Genomic DNA, 15,652 nt, shown 5'->3' on the forward strand with positions numbered 1-15,652 from the left:
AATACCAAGCTATGCGATGTTAAACTTTACAGAACAGGTTAGCATGAACAGATTAGCATTTGACAATGAGAAACAGCTCATTCAGCAGGCATATATTCCTAAGGCTCTACTAGAGAGATTCAAATACTACTGGCACCTTAATTATGTCATAAAGTTTTAGAGGAGCAATCTAGTCAGTGGGATACTAAAGAAAATAGGTGATTAAGGGAATAGGAAAACATACAGGTTTTGTGTACTAATACATTATGAAGTTAAGAATGAAGAAAATGTAGGAAGAAATGTTATGAAAAAGTCAGAGAGTACGGTAGGTGACTTACAGAAAAGTTATGAATCTGTGATGGAACAAAGGTATTCATTTCAGAATTAGACTTGAATTTCAATCCATATGTACCATGCAATAGCAATCTGACCCTGAGGGAAATTAGATCCAAGCAATATTTTCTTTATTTGTTAAAATGAATGAATGGTGTTTTGAGAAATAAACATATTAGTTTAATAAAATTGCTTGCTATTTAATGTACATTGGTTCCTTCTATTCCAATTTTGTTATGTTATTTTAACTTCACAAATGGTAACATGCCAGTTCCAGCTAAGCATTTGTTTCTGGGGAGAATGGGTCATTATGGAAAGAAAACCCCTAATATTCCCTCTACTTTTGCTGAGAAATTAATATCCTGAATTCCCCATAGCTCCCTTCTACACAGCAGTGTAGGTAATCTCCCAATTTTATCATTTAATAGTAATGTAAACTATCAACTTGCCTCTTCCTGAAAAGTGAGTCGTTCTCAGATTGCTTTCTTTAGATCTAATCTTAATGATCTCTGAGGAAATGTCTCTCATTTGAATATTTTCTTAAAGCCACCAATGCTATATCAAAATATGATTTAAAGCTAAAATACTTGGTTTTCTTTTGTCCTTGGGAAATGCAATTATAGGCATATTGGTAAAAATAGTTTACTTTAGTAGTGGAATATGAAGTTTCACATTATAAGACAGCTGCCATTACCATGTATCCATTTTTCACAGCTATGGAATTTTATTAATGCACAAATTTTGTTTTTCACTTTATACTTGAATTATACTTTAGTTTTTTCTTTTCAGTTTTCACCTATTTGTTGCTCAACACCTACTGGCTTCTTTCTCTTTTTTAAAAAATGTAAAGGTGTTGAACCTTTCTTCTGAATAAGAAATAAGTGGTAACTAGCAATATAGCAAGCAGGAGAACAAAATATTATATATATATATGTATATTCTCAACAGAGAAACCTACCATTTAGTGGTTGCCAAGTTTCTGCCATGTTGTAGCAGGGGACAAAGACAAATCTCTTCATGGCATGGTCAGGATAGGCATCCTATTTATTTGAAAAGTACTTTGGTACCAATTACAGCTTGAAGGAGGATTATATAGCAGGAAAATAAAGATCTTAATAATTATAGGTAACACATAGTTCTCTCTCTCCCTCTGTGTGTGTGTGTGTGTGTGTGTGTGTGTGTGTGTGTGTGTGTCCTAAGAATTGAGCTCAGGGCCTGGGTGCTATCCCTGAGTGTTTTGGCTCAAGCTAGTGTTCCACCATTTGAGCCACAGCTCCACTTCTGGCTTTTTGATAGTTAATTGGAGATAAGAGTCTTATGGATTTTTCTGTATGGACTACTGCCACTGTAGCCTTCTTGGATTCTTTTCTCAGAAAATTAAAATGAAGTTCATGGAAATGAAGGATGAGCATATGAGTGTGAAGAACTTTATTTAAAAGAGAAGAATTTTGGTGGAAGGCCACAGCTGCTGTTATTTCCAGGTGTCTGAGTCTAAGGGTTTTTAATACCCTGGGCTGTCTTCTGATTGGTTGCCCCTATTATAATTAGGTGTTTCTGAAGGTGACAGTTTAATTAGGTGAGCTGTGAAACATTCTGATTGGTTGTTAATTCCTAATCAGAGCCTTCTTCAAATCACCTCCCCACAGTCATGGGAAACTTACAGAAACTTGAATTAGAAGAGCCTAGGGAGGAGCAGAGGCAGGGTACTATTTTCTTCTAGAAACTCTTTTTGAAACAACGTTGTCTGTTTTGCAGCTGGTTGCTGCTTGTCAGGACAAAATACTGTTCTGGGGTCTTGAATACCAACTAATTTACTCTTTCACTGGGGCTAAACACAAATGTGAGATAAGTAATTACCATAATCTAAAAATATATATGGATAGAAAGGGCATGTGAAGAACATTCTATGCTATGTGGACAGAACATCTGACAAGAGCTATGGCATCTTAAGAGCAAGCTTGCAGAAGACAGAAGAAAGTACCTCGGTGTTTTGTTTCTTTCTTCACTCAGGACCAGTGTTCCCTTAGGCTTTAGTCAGAAGTCAGGCAAAGGAGGCTGTTTATGTATTCAGTATAGACAATGATAGGTCCACAGTTTTGAAATCCAGAGAAAAGCACCTTTCTCCCACTCACAATTATTTTCAATTGATAATCATATGGATCATTATTCATAGTAATTATCTGGATTCAGCCTTATGTTTTACAACAAATATAATTAACATTTTTAGAGGACTGAATTACATTGAATTTATTTAAATTCATTGAAATATTTCATGTATGGTCTAAAATTTGCATTTACCAAATTAAAGGTATTATACTTTGCAGTTTGCACGAAAATTGAATTCAAACATAAGTCTAAAATTCTCTGTACACAGAATGACATGATTGATAGAACTTATGTTTCGTATTTTCCTCTTGACAATTGTTTATATACTACTTTTTAAACAAGGAATATATTATTCTCTGAGGGAGGGAAGGAGAGGGAAGAGGAAGGAGAGAAGGAGAGAGAAAAATGAAGAGAGAGTAGAGGGGGAAAGAGGTAAGAGAAGAGAAGAAAGAGAGGAAGGAGAAGGTGGGGAAGAGAGGAGGAAGAAGAGGAGAGAGCGAAGGATAGGGAAAGGAGAGATGGAGGGGGGAAAGACATAGAAAGGGACATGGAGAGAGAGATGGAGAAAGAATGTGAAGTCTACGTACTCTCTCTCTCTCTCTCTCTCTCTTTCTCTCTCACACACACACACACATATACACAAAATTAAGACTGCAGCAATTCCTAGCTTTAGAATTTTAGCCATGATTTATTTTTTCTGTTACTAACACAATTTATATTTTATTTTTAAATTTTTATTGTCAAAGTGATGTACAGAGGGGTTACATACATAAGGCAATGAGTACATTTCTTGTCAAACTTGTTACCTCCTCCTCATCTTGGTAGATTTACTATTTGCAATTCTTTATAAGCAATTCACCCTCTTATTGTCTACTATGTGGGTATGAAACAGGGAACACAAAGAGTAGAGAGTGAATCTTGAATCTGGAGGGCAGCAGGAAGGTATCTTGTAAGTTACAAGTTGAGAATTTAATTTTTTTGAAAAGTCTGTCTTTATGACATTGTCAAGACTGATAGCCTTTCATCTTTACTGCTTGCAACACTTAAAAATAATGGAGGTGAGTACCTGATTACAACAAATTTGTAGAATGACTCGTAATTTTACATAACAAATGTAAACCTCAGAAGTTTTAGAGCTTTGGCACATGACATTCTGGGATTATTTATTTATTTATTTTACTATCCTTTATTTCTTTTTTTTTTTCCTAGATGCTTGTACCCCTCACCTAAGTGCCTGCATTTTTGTGCCTTTCCCATTTTTCCTGTTACTACATGTTACAAGGGCATGCAGATTACTTTCATCATCTTGCTTTCTTCTCCCTGCTCCACAGTTGGACACTTCTGTTTCCTTCTCTTTTTCTTCACTGGACCAGACATGAATTTGTTCTGGGAACGTTTAGTAATCCATGGAAAAGATTCTTGAAAGGCTTCATGTCAGATGTTCAGTTGCTTGGTAACTTAACCTCCTGCCAAGTTTATGTTCAGAGACTTAGGCAAACTGTAGAGTTCTCACTGTTTTCTGGCCCAGGCAGCATTAGCTGTGTAACTTTGCTGTGTTGAAATTCCCACATGGGCACTGAAAGGAACCTTGGCCTCCAGCAATGGAGGTGAAGGCAGAGGCTGAGTCTGTCTGGCCAGCCTTAAAGAAGTAGCCAGGGAGGCTGACCTTAGCAGAGGTGTTAACATGTTTGCTGAGCTCTTGCAACTGCTCAAAAGGTTTAAGATTCTGTTTCTGTTTCTTTCCTAGCTCCCCTTCCTGTCCTTCTCATTCCAGTTCTGGCGGTTTTATGGAAATTGATAGTTTTAGATTGAGAAATGTTCTAACAAATGGTAACAGGTAACCTCAGAGCAATGGCCATGCCCAACTCCCATACTCCCCCCCCCCCAATCACACATGTGCACACATGTACACACATCCCTAAGGATTCAGTGATAGAGATACCAAACGGTATGAGTAGATAGGCTAAATCTCAATGGAACATGCAGTTTTAATGCCAGTTAGGAGCTAAGTACCCGAGGACTGATCATGACTTCCTTATTGACATTGCACAGAAGAGTACCAGAAGATTAGGCTCTTGTTTTTTAAATACAAAGGAAGAATTCTCTGATTACCTGTACAAATCATTTGCCTTAAAGCTCTCTTACACTAGAACAACTTCTAAGATAGGAGCTGTTAATAGCCTGAATAAAAATTATTGTTTGGCAGTGTGGTAAGGAGTGGGAGTGGGTAGCTGAACAGGATCATCTCCAGGAATGGCTGGCCAGGAACCAGGATTATGCAAGTAAAAATGTTCAGGGAAGGTGGAAAAAAGAACAAAAATCTATTAAATGATATAATACAAAAGTTAACGAGTCACTCAATTGTTGAATTATCTTGTGAAAGTAGTCATTGCATCATTTGCAAATTAAACATTGAAACAATTGTGCTAGAAACTGAAAAAAATTATTAGGAGAAAGGAGTAGATCTCAGATTAGCAACAATATTACTAAAAATTTTCCATGTTTAGAGTAACAGTTTTGTTTTTGGCGATGGTTTCAAACTACTGGGCCCTCTTAATTTTACCTTAAGTTATCTTAAGGTAAATTTAAGAGAAATACAAGGAAAAATGCATTCACTACCTTATGTATGTAACTATTACCCCTCTGTACATCACCTTGACAATAAAATTAGATTAAAAAAATTAAAACAAAAACACACTGCAAATAATAAAAAAATCTTAAGAGAACTAGAGCATCTGTTGTGGAATTTTTTCAGAGTACAAACAGAGTATAATTTGACTTTACCTTGCTATTGCAGTCAGAGTTGTTATTAATTATGCATTGTGGTAGTTTAAAAATACCTTTAAGTAGTTATATGTGCCAGTAAGCACAAATTAGTAGAGTGGATTACAGCTTCTCATGGTAATTCTGGAAAACTGCAACACTTATGTCAGGTATTTTGTCTTTATTCTGCCTACATGAAATTCACCTCACACGTAAACATAAATAGATTCAACATGAAAAAATGGAAAATGATATTCTAAGCAAATGAAATCTAAAATCAATCATGAGTAGCTATATGTATGTCTGACAAAACAGATTTTAAAACAAAAGCCAGAGCTAGTGGTGGTAGCACAAATTTGATTCTAGCACTTAGGAGTTTGAGGTAGGAGAATCATGTACTTGAAGCAAGCCTGGATTTCATAGTGAGATAGTGTTAATAAGGTGAAGTAAAATGAAATAGTAAGAAGAGATAAAGAAGGTGATATGTGAGCCATATAAAGCCCTTAAAATCATTTCATAGATGGTAAAAGAGACTCACATGCTTATCAGCTGCCCAAGGCCACCTGCATATGCTGACAATTTTGTATGGCTCATGAATTATGATATAAATAGCCAAATGGTCCTTAGACATAAAAGTTCTCCATCCCTGGCAGAAGATAGAAAGATTATAAATTCATATGCACTAAATATTGAAATACTCATTTTTATGTAATACTACTAGATATGAAGAAAGAGATAGGTTCCAGACAATAGGAGACTTTGATAGCCCACTCTCATTGCTAGATCATTCAGACAGAAAGTCACCAAAAAACATCAGAGTCAAATTCCACAATACAGCAAGTGGACTTAGAGACAATTATGGAATATTCTGCATAACAATTACAGAGTACATATTGTTCTCACCAGCACATGGAACTATTTCTAGAATATAACATATATTAGTCTATAATGTAAGTTTTTACCAAATTAAAACAATTTAAATAATAACTTACATTTTTTCAATAGACAAGAGATTGAATGATACAGTTTTGCTTTTATTATTATCATGCTATTTTTGTACCAGACCTGGAGCTTGAACTCATGGTCTAGGTTCCGTCCCTGAACTTTTTCCCTCTCAAGGCTAGTACTCTATCACTTGACCTACACAGCTCTTCTTCTAGACTTTTGGTGGTTAATTAGATAGAAGTGTCTCACAGACTTTTCTTCAAGGCTTTACACTACAATCCTCAGATCTTAGCCTCCTAAGTAGCTAAGGTTTATAGGAGCCACCTGTACTTGGCTTTTAAATTTTTAAAAACTAATGCAGAAAGACTGAAAGTTAACCCTTAACTGTCAAGATATATAAAAATCAGTTCAAAATAAGCCAAAGACTTTAATGTACAACTGGAAACTAAAAGTTAAGTAGGCTTTCCAAAAGTACAGGAAACAAAAGCAAGAACTGACAAATAGGATTACATCCTATTAAAAGCAATGGAGACAACCAACTGGAAAAAACAAACAGCTACCTACAAAGTGGAAGAAAATATTTGCCAGTTACTGCTTGACAGAGGTCTAATATCCAAAATATATAAAGAACTAAAAAAAAAGTTAAAAAGAAACCAACTAGTCTAATTAAAGAATAGATAAATGACTTGAATATTCATTCTTAAAAGAAAAAAATGTAAATAGCCAAATACGTTTTTAAAGCTTGATGAGATACTGTATTACCTCAGTAAGAAAGACTATATATATATATATATTTTTTTTTGGCCAGTCCTGGGCCTTGGACTCAGGGCCTGAGCACTGTCCCTGGCTTCTTCCCGCTCAAGGCTAGCACTCTGCCACTTGAGCCACAGCACCGCTTCTGGCCGTTTTCTGTATATGTGGTGCTGGGGAATCGAACCCAGGGCCTCGTGTATCCGAGGCAGGCACTCTTGCCACTAGGCCATATCCCCAGCCCCGAAAGACTATATTTTTAAAAACAATAAATGCCATCAAAGATATGGAGGGGAAAAACACTATGCACTGTTGATAGGAATATAAATTAGTCCAGACAATATTAGTCCAGGATAAATATGGAAGTTCCTCAAAAAATTAAATAGTAAGTGATACCTACATACTTATGTTTATTGTGTCAGTGTTCAGAATTGCCAAGATATGGAATCAACCTAGGCTGATTGAATGGATAAAGAAAAATATAAAATGGAATGCTTTCAGCCATAAAATATGAAATCATGACAATTGTAGGAAAGCAGGTGGAACTAGAGAACAGAGTCATGTTAATTGAAGAAACTAGACGCAGAAACCCAAGTCTCATATGTTTTCTCTCATCTGTGGAAAAAGAAGAAGAAATGAAAGTAGAAAAGGAACTTTCAAGACTGAGAAGGGAGGTGAGAGTAGAAGAGAGAAAATAGAGGCAGGGAGTGGTAAATAGATATGATGAATTCATGAATGGAAATATCACAATGATGTCCATTCATCTTTATAATTAATATTGTTACTATGACATAAAAAGATATTCCAATAATTTATATAATTTACTTAATAAATAAATTATCTTCCATGAGATTTTTGTCTCTTAGGCCGACATTAACCACTGTTTGGTATAAAAAGATGTCATACTTTCTGGGCATTTAAGAACTCTATGTGTCACTGAGCTTGACACTCATTTTCCCCATTGCCAGTATACAATTTAGTTACTTAGACAAGCCCACTTACTTTCTCTTACTGTTATTACCTCTTTTATTGTCTTTGTTTTTTTAAAAAAGTGATAAAACACTTGACTTTAGTAATTCTTGTTCAAGTATAGCATACTCAATTAGCTGTTCACCAGATGATGGATGCTTGGGTTGCTTTACATTTTGGCTACTGTGAATAATACTGCTATGTTTATACACATTTTTTCCTTATGACTTTGTTTTCAATCTTGTTGGAGTAGTTACCTAGAAGTGGACTTTTAAAAATAGATATCTTTGGGCTGGGGATATGGCCTAGTGGCAAGAGTGCTTGCCTTGTAATCATGAGGCCCTGGGTTCAATTCCCCAGCACCACATATACAGAAAATGGCCAGAAGTGGCGCTGTGGCTCAAGTGGCAGAGTGCTAGCCTTGAGCGGGAAGAAGCCAGGGACAGTGCTCAGGCCCTGAGTCCAAGCCCCAGGACTGGACAAAAACAAAACAAAAATAGATATTTTCTTTGGATAGTGATTCTATTTTTGATTTTTTGAGGAACTGCCATATTATTTTTCCACAGTGCTGTACCTGTTCACCATTTTACCAATAATACACAAAGGTCTCATTCCTTATCATCTCATTGACACTCGGTTTTTTCTCGCTTTGGATCTTAGGTTGTATTTCTTTTCATGAGTGTTTTTCTGATGACCAGTGATAGTGAGAATCTTTCATGTGCTCGTTGGCCATTTGTGCATCTCTTTTGGAGAAAAGATTATTCAAGACCCTTACACATCTTTTAACTGGGTTACATTTTGGGTTTGTTGAATAGGAGTTCTCTTATACTCCAGATATTAATTTTTTATCAGATACATGTGTGATTTACAAATATTTTCTCCTATCAGTTGCTTTTTTTAACTGTGTTGGTTGATATTGTTCTTTGATAATTCACAAACTTTTAAAATTTTCATGAAATCCAACTTGTTTATTTTTCTTTGTAACTTTGTGAACAATAAAAACTCATGGTATTTAACTTAAGTAACTGCTTCGATTTGAATTGAGGTGCTATTTTAAAATGTTCTGCTCTCATAAAGATACATACTGTAAATTTTATGGTAATCTTGTCTGAACACTAAGATCCTGTTATAATATAAAACTTGCTCTATTTAAGCATTTTTTAAGACTTGTCGTATTTTAATGAAGTTTAAAAAAACCTTATTGATAGGCAGGTAATTTTATTTGGCAATACTGGGGTTGGTACTCAGGGCTTTGCATTTTCTAGACAGGTGCTATACCACTTGAGGGATATCCTCTTTAGTTATTTTGTGGATAGAGTCTCATACATTTTAGAGAGGTACTTTATTTTAAAATGTTTACTGAGGAAATTTGGCTTAAGTACAGAGACTTGTTCTCAAGATAGTTTTTTCCTTCAATTTATTTTTCTGTGCATTTCAATTAAAAATAAATACACATAGAAACTACTAATTCTTCCTGGAAGGTAAAGTATCAACAAATGCATTTTATACACAAATTGACATTAAGTTGAAATCCCTTTGTACAACTATTTGAGAAAGCAATGAAAGAATTCAGGATTAAAAAAGAAACAACAATAACAATGAAACAAACAAAATAAGCTAGGCATGGTGGCCCATACCTGTGGTCTAAGTTACTAGGAAGGCAAAGAAAATAGGATTGTAGTTTGAGGCTAGCGTGGGCAGTTAGTGGAAGACTCTACCTAAAAAGTAAGCTAAAAGGGGTTGGGGATTTAGCTCAGTGGAAGAGCACTTGCCCGCCAAGTGCAAGGTCCCGAGTTCCATCCTCAGCTCTGAAAAAAAAAAAAAAAAAAAAAAGGCTAAAAACAGTAACTCATGCCTCTATCTAGTAACTTAGGAGACTGAAATCTGAGAATCCAAGTATGAGGCTGGCCCAGGCATGAAAGTCTATGAAGCTCTTATCTCCAATTAACCACCAAAAAACCTGGAAATGGAGCTGTGGCCCAAGTGTAGAGCACTAGACTTAAGTAAGAGCTCAGGGACAGTGCCCAGGCCCTGAGTTCAAGCCTCAAGACCAGCACCAAGCAAATCGAAACAAACGGAAAATTCAAGCTCCTTCTTAAAAGGCAGAGTAAGCTTGATATTAGCGAAGTATATAATATTATTCATTTTTATTCCATGCCATTCATTATTCATACAAAGTAGCATTTTTTTGTTGAGGAAACTCAACCAAAGGGCCTTGAGTATCAAATGTCTGAATCATGCAGAATTATTAACAATAGGATCAGGGCAAGTAGCACGATGAATAGAAGCCATGATAAGTAGAATTTGTCTGATATTCTTTTGTATTCAGCTTAAAATGACTAAGTAACACCCCAAGTAGCTGCGTCGTCTGGTGACTATGACTGTGGTGAATAATTATAAATAGATGATATCTAGAGCATATTGAGAAGGTTGATTTTCTGAGTATCACTTTAGTTATGAGAGACTATTGTTAAAGAGAAAGAGATAAAAACTTAAAGTTTAGGGCATGGTCTGCTTTCAGCCATCTGAATGAATGTTTGGATGGCAGCCAGCTGCTCATGTGCTTGGAAGTTGAAGTCACTCAAGACTTACTTTCAGTAGGGCAAGAGGGGGAAAGCCCAGAAATCATGACCTGTCTTGGAAACTGCTACTCTCTTTCTGCTATGTTTCAGCTAGACTTCAGTTAGTGGTAAGTGATAAAAATCAAATGGCTCAAGAGATTCTGCTTTAATCTAGGTCATAGCACTCATCTGAGTTGGCCTATTACAGCATTCAGCATTTTGCATTTTACATTATGGCAATTTACAGAAGCCTCTAAATTCAAAATATAAAATCTTTGCTGAATAGAAGAGCTGGTATAGCATCCAGTAGTATTCAACCTGTGACGAATTTTCTAGATTTGATGACAGATTGGCTGGCTTCTTTTTAGAGGATTTTGAGTCAGTTGTTCATATTCAGCAGTTCTAATTATTACTATTTATTTTTATTAAGCAAAAAAATAAATTATTAAGGAAGAAATAAAAATGTAAGGAAGTTGAATGTATACTGAGTTAGTTTCATGTCTACTAGAATAAAAAAAGTATTTATGAGCTTCTACCATCTTTTCAGTAGTAAGTATTACCTTATTTTTCTTTGAAAGTATGTGATATATAACATCTATTTTTCTTGGGATTATTTTTTTAAGACAGCAATTATTTTGAAGAAAATATTCTTAATCAGATTCCCACTTTCAATTAAGATGGATGATTTGGGTGAAGTCCTTGACTAATGAATTTGAGTCATTTAAAATGAAATTATTGTTAAAATATTTGAGATACCTAGGTTCTACCATACTGAAGCTTTTTCTTAAAAAGTGGACAAAGTAGCAGATTTTTAAAGTTCTTCCTGTAATAAGAAACAGGAAGGTAAGGCTCAAAGGGAAGATCTGAGCATATCAGACCAAGAGTTTTCTAGAGAAAATGCCTTAATAGTGAATCAAGAATAATAGATAATAGTGAATAGGAATAGTGCTTTTGAAAATCTTGTGGAGCTTTTTTTTTTCAGGTTCTGGGGTTTAAACTCAGGGTCTGGGCATTGACCATGAGCTTTTTTTTGCTCAATGTTTGCGCTCTACCACTGGAGCCACAGCTCCATTTCCAGCTAATTAATTGGGGATTAATTAGAGATAAAAGTCTCCTGGACTCATCTAGTTGCCTACAAACTGTGATCCTCAGATCTCAGCTTCCTGACTCACCAGGATTACAAGCACAAGCCACCAGCACCTAGTGATTTTTTTTTTAAATGGGACTCCATCACTCTCAGAATACCTTCTGCTGATGAAAGAACAACATATGGATAGCTATTTGATTATTTCATGTTGCAGCATGAACAGCAGAAAGCACATTTCACATTAGTTAAAAGACTTGGATTAATTCATTATTTGATATTGCAGCATGATTAAGTTGTCCTCAAAAATAAAAGTTGTTCACTTTACAACCTATCTATTCTGGTGGGACAAATACTGAAATCATCTTTGACATGATTACTCAGTCATTTGTGGCTATTTACAGGCTTAATGTGTAGGAAACAGTTCTTTGTTAAAGAATTTCAGTGAAATCAGTGCAACCTTATTTTTTAATTCAATCTCAGTGAGCATTTTGTATTTAAACTATGTTTTTGTGGAGTAGGTATGCAAGATTTCAAACTTAATATATTTAATTTAGCATTACTCAAGTTGTACCCTACCTAGTCTTTATGATATTCTCTGTCAGAAAAAAGGCAAAAACTTACCTCCCCTCCATTCTCCCTCCCTTCTTTCCTTCTTTCCTTTCCTCCCCCGTTCTCCTCCTCCTTTCTGTTTTTCACTGTCTGTTTTATTTTGCTTGAGACATATTTTCCATCTTCACTGGTATGTTGTCATAATTAAATACGTATGTAATAATGCATAATAAAATAATAATCCTCAGCAATGCGTTTCGTTTTTTAGTAGTACTAGGGTTTGAATGCACTACCACTTGAGCTATATTTCCAACACTTTTTTGCTCTATTTTTTGTTTTGTTTTTGCTTTTGTTTTGAAATAAGAGTCTTGTGGACTTTCCTCCCTGGTCTGGCTTCAATTTAGATCTAGATCCTCAGATCTCAGCCTCCTGAGTAGCTAGAATTACAGCGTGGGCCACTGGTATTTTTTAAAAAATATATAATTTTATTGTTATTATTAAGGTACACAGAGGGATTGCAATTTCATAAGTCAGGTAAAGTACTAGTTATTTTTGAGCTAGGGTATTGTGTTTTGTCTTGGCTTATCTAGACCATCCTCCTCCTATTTATACTTCCTACCTCAGCTAGGATGATAGGTGTGGACCACCACACCCAGCTTTTTCTGTTGAGATGGAGTTTCATGAACCGTTTTATGACTGGGCTAGACTAGATCTCCAGCCCTCCAAATCTCAGTTTCTCAAGTTGCTTAGATGACAGGTCTGAACCACTGTGACCATATATTTGGTTGAAATATTAGATTTTGCACATTTTTCCTGGGTTGGCCTTGAACCATGATTCTTCCAATCTCAGCTCCCTGAGAAGCTAGAACTACAGGCCTGGACCACTGAGTCCAGATGATGAATAAGTTTATGTATTGGGAATTTTGTGGGGGTCATTTTGTAATATGTTATTGATTGTTTTAACCAATAGTTAACATTGGTGCTAAAGAACCGGAAGTAATGCTTGGTTCTCTCTGTTTTGGTGTCATGTATTTGTCTTTTTCTCCTGTTTGCTTTCCCAGTCTCGTGACTACTATTCCATCCTATTTTTATACAAGATTGACTTATTATTTTCCACAATTAAGTGAAGAGATTTATTTGTCTTTCTGTGGCTTGCTCATTTTTCTTTACATGATAGGTTCCAGCTCCATTCATGGCTGCAAATGACAGAATCTTATTCTGTCTATGGATTAATAATATTCTACTGTATATTGTATATGCATATGTATATCTGTATGTATGTACAGAGATACACATTTTATCCAGTCCTCACTGAAGGGCATATGAGTTTGATTTCATATTTTAGCTATTGTGAATAGGTCATTATTTATTTAGTATAATGATTTTCATCTCCATTGAATAGATACTCAGTAGTAGAATTTCTGAATCATATTGAAGATATATTTTTGGTTTTTTGAGGAGTCATTGCACTGTTTTTCCATAGTGGCTAGACTAACTTTAATTCCTTTTAACAGCATATAAGAGTACCTCTTTCTCTGTATCTTCATCAGCATTTGTTATTTTTTTGTGATTTTGTTTATAGTTATACTAAACAGAGGATCTCAATGGAGTTTTGATTTGTACTTTTTGTAAGCTTGAGCATTTTGCATGTTCTTGTTGGCCACTTGTATTTCTTGTTTTGAGAAGCCTATGTAGTCTTTTCTTCCTAAGGAAAACAATTGTTTTCTGACTTCCAATGTCAGAAATCCAAAGCAGTCTTATTTGTAAGTTTTTGTATATGTTTCTGCCTCCATCCCAGAGCCCATTTCCCAGAATTTGTGACTGTTGTCAATATGTCACATTACATATGGAGTACTGTCAACTTGAGCAGGTTTTCTGAGCTTAATATGCATAGTTTTAATTTTTATTTTATCCTATTACATAGGATCACATGGTTGGTCTTTCTGCTCAGTGTTCATCCTGAGTTACCTCATTAGCATAAACTGTCAGTGTAATCTGAGGAAATAATAAAAACATTCTATCACTCAGAATATTTCAGGGAAGTAGGAAAGAACTAGACTTCTTTGAGGGCGAAGTCATTGCCTCCAAATACATCCTTGTGCTCCCACCTCCAGAGGTATGCAGTTCTGAAGTTCTAAAGTGCTTTAAGGATTTTGAAGGAAATGCCAAAATGGCGTTCTGTCTGTGCATCGCTGGTTTAATATTTCTTGAATTAGTTAAGTCTTCTGTCACTTGTCTATGTCATTCCGAGCTTCCAAAATACTGTTTTTCATCCCATTCTTGAGTATTTCCACACCAGAAAAAAATTTTGGTAGTGTTATTGGGCTTTGAAAAGGGACTAAAATTAAATATGGATATTCAGTTGTCTATCTTTACTCTGAACTTTCCTAGCACTCTCAATTTCTTTTCTCTTGTTCTCTCTCTCTCTCTCTCTCTCTCTCTCTCTCTCTCTCTCTCTCTCTCTCTCTCTCTCTCTTTCTTTTTGGTTGTGGTTCTTTTTTAAAAAAAACAACAACAAACAAAACTCAGGTCCTGGTGCTGTCCCTGAGCTCTTTTTGCTCAAAGTTAGTGCTCTACCATTTTGAGTCACAGTGCCACTTCTGGTTTTCTGATGATTAATTGGAGATAAGAGTCTCATGAACTTTCTGGCCCAGGCTGGTTTTGAAGCACAATCTTAAAATTTCAGTCTCTTGAGTAGGATAACAGGTACAAGTGACTGGTGCCTAGCTCTCAAATTTTTTTCTACAGCAACTTTTTGTAAAATACTTACTATAGGCCCTGATTTAGGGAACATTTTGATATTATTGCATTAATACAAATAACTTATATATTTTAGAATCCTTAAAAGTAACTTTTCTGTTAGGGCTCTTTTCTTTCTACTTTATATGAGATCACAAAAGGTAAAAAACAGTCTCTTATCACTTGTTGTCTGGAGAACAGAATATAGGAATAAAGAGAGAGTCTCCCACCCCCTGCTTTTGAGCAGTACTAGGTCTTGAACTTAGTGTTTCATAATTGCTTAGCTTGCTAGTTCAGCTGGTATTTTATCACTTGAGCCACGTCTCCAGCACTGATTTTGTGCTAGTTAATTGGAGATGAAGTTTTAGAAACTTTTCTGTCTTAGTGGCTTTAAACTGTGATTCTTTGAATCTCTGCCTCCTGAGTAGCTAGGATTACATGTAATTATCAGCACTCAGCTAAGAGGGATCTTTTATCTTCAATGTTAATCTACTTTTATAATGATTGAATGTATATTACTTTAAGCCTATTCTAAAAAGTAATTTTAGAATAAGAAAAAAGTGAAAATATTGCATAAGATGATCTTCAAAAAATTTCCACTTCAAACCTATGATCTGAGATTGTGGGTAGGGTTAATGGAGAACTAAAAATGGAGAATTCTTTTTATATTTAATAGATAAAGTAGGACAGAGCACTGAATTCCTTTAATTACCCTGATCTAAAAGTCAGACTTGCAAAGGTTCTCTTTTTTTCTTTTCCTTTTATAGTTTTTTTTTCTTCAGCTTACATTTTGTTTCAATAAAGTCTTTGCCTAGAAAGGATGTATTGTCTCTCTCCATTTTTACTTCTCATTTCATTTTCTTGATAAATA

Source organism: Perognathus longimembris, chromosome 14 (assembly GCF_023159225.1).
Source record: "Perognathus longimembris pacificus isolate PPM17 chromosome 14, ASM2315922v1, whole genome shotgun sequence".
Classification (NCBI taxonomy): Eukaryota; Metazoa; Chordata; class Mammalia; order Rodentia; family Heteromyidae; genus Perognathus; species Perognathus longimembris.